Raw genomic sequence first — 4,597 nt, 5'->3', positions numbered from 1 at the left:
CCTTCTCTTCAAATACTTTTCTAGCACTTCCGAAGTGCCAGAAACTGTTCTAATGCTCTGGAGATAGAATAATAGACAGAGGAAACCCCAACTTTCAGAGAACTTACATTCTCCAATGAATAAGGAAATCAATCAGTCAATCAATCAATTAATCATATTGTTTTGGACAGTGATAAACATTCTAAAGAAGATAGAGGAAATCAGAGAGTGACAGGTGGGGGGCGTGGCTACATGGCATGTGGGTTGGGGAAAGTCTGTGAGCCCAGACCTCAATGGTAGAAGCAGCGACCTCTGAGACATGCAGGGCAATGGCTGAGCAGAAAGGAAGTGCACTTGCTGAGGCTTTAAAGCAAGGATGAGCTTCATGAAATATTACTTGAGTGTGGATTTCTTTACAGAATGTAGTTACAACTGCTTCTTGTTAAAGATGCTGGGTAATATAACCACCTATGCTTTTAGAATCACAATTTAGTTGCTCAGAGAGGGTAGAAGCAGCTCTGTGCTCCTCATCCCCATACACTCCCCAGAACTTTCATTTAAAAATGCTATTGATTCCTATGAATGATTTTTTTTACATCTCTTTGATTGTATTCATCTAAGAAAGAATTATGTAGAACAAGAAATTTCCTTTTTGATCTCTTTTTCCTACTTATTTTTTCTTAATGAAAAGTCAGTTAGGTGAAAATCAGTTTATCCATAATTAAAATGGAGTGGCTAAAAATAAAAGAGAGAGAGAAATGAAAACATAGAGAATCAGTTCACTGTGTTCAGGGCTTCCTCTAATAAATTCTTCATGATTCTCCGTTTAATGGTGGTTAGCCTGGAACAGACCCTGAAACAGGATCTGGCTACTGCAGATGCCTTTACCAGAAAGCCCAGAGGCCTCAGAGGAGGCTGCACTTGGTGGGAGAGGCAGGAAACATCTGTGAGCACGGGAGGACTGGAGCTGTGGTCGGCTGGCCCTGCCAACTTTCCGCGTCATTGTCCCATTCACCCAGCCCGAGGAAGATTCTTTAACACATAACACACCACAGGGGTAAGAAGGAAGAGTGTTTCCCCACCCTGGTCTGCCACCAAGCCCTAATATCTGCCATGCTCGTAGGGAGCCTGTGCCCAACATTCCCTGTCATGTATGACTGGCATTTCCTCTCCCCCTCTCTAAACTCTTTTGGGAATAGTAGCAACATCATCTTTGTATTCTTCACAGAGAGAATTGATTGTATTTCTGAAGATGGGATATAGCATGAAGTACACAATTTGATTTCCCTAATCTCTTAGCCTACTAGTTCTGAACAATTTTCTTCCCTTTTTTTGCTATCTTTCTTAGATTAACAATATGCCCATAACTTTTTTCCTTCCTCAAAGGAGAAAAAAAAAAAAAAGATGTCCTGGACAGGGACGTGATATATTCATTTCCACTATGTAATAAAGTACTGTTCCCTTAAAATGTTCCTCTTGCTCTCTTCGCATTTTACTTAGTCCAAAGAAGCTTTAAGTGGAAGGAAAAAAATAGCCTAGGATCTTTCAATCTATAGCCCTCAGGTATTTGTGCATACATGGAAAATAAGATTTATAGGCTTGTTTATATCACACCAGAAAGTATTGGGTGCCTTGAGTTATGGTAAATGTTTATAGACATTCACCTGAAAACACTTTTCATGTTTCACTTTTTTGCCCTTAATAGCACTCCTTCAGTCCTTCCTTCCTTTCTTTCTTCCTCTCTCCCTTCCTCCTTCCCTCCCCACCTTGAATTTCTTGAGCATCTGCTATGTGCTAGATGCTGCACTGGATGCTGAGAGAATAGATACAAATAAGATGCAGGTCCTGCCCTTCAGCATCTGGCAGGCTACAGGGGGATGCTAAAAAGTAAGAAAATAAAAGGAAACTAATAGGAAAACTGCAATAAAAATAAGAAGCAAAAAAACTCCAAGGAGAAAGTAGATAACTCTGGGAGATGCAGCAGTATTTTCCAAAGAAGGTAAAATTAGGTAGAGCTTTTTAAAGGTGACTAGAAATTGCTATTGAGAAAATAAGGGAATAGAATTTACATAACAGGGAATGTGTGTGTAAAGAAATGTCAGCTTTAGTGTCATTGGTAATGTCTAGGGAAATGCATGTGGCTTGTGTGATCAGAGGCAGAGCGTGTGAGGTGGGATAGAGACAAAGCTGCAAAGTTAAAGTTAGGCTGTGCACTTAACCTTGCCAGCAATCACTGATTGCAGATAACCTATTTTCTGAACTCTTCTTTCAATCCTGGAACAGATTGCATGGTCTCCTGGTTTTCTGCTCATTTCACTTCTTGGTCTTCCCCAGTTGTCTGTTAAAATTCTGTAAGTTCAGGCTCCCAACACAGTCCTTTGAACTCTCCTTCCCTGCTGTTTTCTGTTCTCTGTTGAGAGACACTGGTTTGCAAGTATCTAAGAGCTCCCACCAGGAGCCAAACTGCCACTTTAAATAGGGTGGTCTAAAAGTGACCTGACCTTCCAGGTGAGGTGTGGCAGCCAGGAGTCCATCTGGAGCAATGTGCTCCAGGGAGAGAGAGCCCCCAGCCCCAGGTGCTCAGTGGAAGGCCTTAGCAAGCCCCGGGAAACACAGTACTAGACAACAGGGGGCTATGCAAGGGGCTAATGGTGTAATCTCTTAGAGGTCATGGCATGAAGTTTGGATCATGTTCTAATTAATATGAGAAGACACTGAAGGGTTTTCAGGAATGAAGAGATACGTTCTGCTTTTGATTTAAAGAGAAAATCCTGGCTGCTCTGCTTGAGGGAAGACTGCAAGGGGAAGAATGAAGGGTATTCTTGCCATGGGTCAGGAAGAGAAAATGATCATTTATTAATGATGTTTAAGGTTTGAGGTATATTTTTTGGAAGGAAACTGAACATGGTTCACTCATGGATTAGATGCAGAGAGTGAGGAAAAAGGGAGAGACACTGGAGATTCCAAGCAATGGGGTGAATGATGATGTTAACTGACCTAGAAAGGACGTGGGGGATTGGGAGTCACAAACACTTTTGAAGCATAAACCCAGAGCTATTTGTGCATGTTAAGTTTGAAATGTCCATTAGAAACTCAAATGGAGAAACTAAACAAGAAATTTGATATATGAATCAGGAGTTAGGGAAAGGGTTCAACTGCTGATATATATTTTGTAATTATCAGTATAAAGGTGAGAATTAAAGCCAGGAGTGTATATTACCAGTTTATTATATATCTAACACTGACCGAAATGTACTTTGCATGCTATGGTGGGAGGTCCCCAGACCACCCCCAGTTTGGCTAGCTTGTTAGTGGACTCTATTACTGCCAAAAGAGACAAAGCAAAACCAAAGGGAAAAGGCATACGGGGTGAAGTCGGGACAAAGAGTCTCCCCCAAGTGGGATCACATAGGACATAGAATGGACATGCTTAGTTCCCCCAGCTGTGACTTGTGGTAACACATGTGAAATTTTGTCCACTGGGGGAACTCATTAACAACTCAGTGCCCAGGGTTTTTACTAGGGGCTGAGCACATGAGCAGCCTCTGCCTGGCATGTACCAACATCCCTGACTCCAGGTGTTCAGCATAAACAAGCCTGTTTTCATAAACAGATTAGGTGCAGTGAGTCACTCTCATCAGTTAGCTGGGTAGGAGCCTACCGGAATTTAAGTTTCTGGATTCCAGCCCAGGTCAACCTTGTCATTGGGCCTTTTTAAGAATAGGTCGTTAGGCCTGCTCTGTTGACTCTTTTCTGCACATATGTCCTCAATCATCTAAGCCTCGAACAACCCTCTGATATAGGTCCTATAGTTATCTAACGTTCCTGTATCCAGATTGTTTTAGAGTTAAGACATTTTTGTTTTATTTTTATTTTATTTATTTATTTATTTTTTTGTGCTGTCTGTAAGCACATTTATCCCTGAGGCCCAGCAGGGGGATCAGGGCCCATGAGTCACAGTATTTCTGTGGCAGCTCTTGGGGCCAGTGCCTGGCACGGGCAGGGCAGGCACTGAATTTGACTCGGCTGCAGACATTTTTAAACTTTAGAAATCTTATGTGTACATATATTCTATGTTACATAACACTTCAAACAGGGCTTGCAGCAGAACCATATAATCAAAAACTATTTATTCGACAAAATGTATGAATAATTATACCAAGTGGTATAAACAAAGTATAAATAGTTTTATATCAGTTTACTCTGGATTTGCTTGTCCAATGAGTATACATTGTACCACCAATTTGTTTTCAGTCTTCAGAGCAGTTCACTTGCTAAAATTATAGATATAGGATTGTGCAAGAAAATAAGTGACAGTTTATGAATTTGTAAAAACAACTTATTTTTTTCCCTTCTATTTTGCACTTTTATGTAACATAGATTTGCATATTACACTTTCATATACCATTGTAGGCTCATTAACTTTGTAAGAACAAGTTACTTGTATAATGAGCAATATTCATCATGACCACCAACATTTATCAGTGTTTGAATTTATTTATATTATGATGACATAACAACAATAAGTTAAATTGGTGAGTTGTTAGCTTGGTAAGCTGTTTAATAACCAGTAAATTCTTTAAGGTTAACCTTTAGAAACATTAACTTTATCTGCCTT

The 4,597-nt window shown here is 40.2% G+C and overlaps 1 non-coding gene across 1 annotated transcript; it reads right to left on the bottom strand.

The window, feature by feature from the left end:
* Positions 1-3,876: 3,876 nt before the first annotated feature.
* LOC150021459 (small nucleolar RNA SNORA5) lies at positions 3,877-4,010 on the bottom strand. The gene has a single exon (XR_016513668.1). It is a non-coding gene; the product is annotated as a small nucleolar RNA SNORA5 (small nucleolar RNA).
* Positions 4,011-4,597: the final 587 nt, after the last annotated feature.

The sequence above is a fragment of the Furipterus horrens genome, unplaced genomic scaffold (assembly GCF_987537825.1).
Source record: "Furipterus horrens unplaced genomic scaffold, mFurHor1.1.pri manual_scaffold_1, whole genome shotgun sequence".
NCBI lineage: Eukaryota > Metazoa > Chordata > Mammalia > Chiroptera > Furipteridae > Furipterus > Furipterus horrens.
Note: the sequence above shows the minus strand (reverse complement) of the source record. Positions and strands in the feature narration are given on the sequence as shown.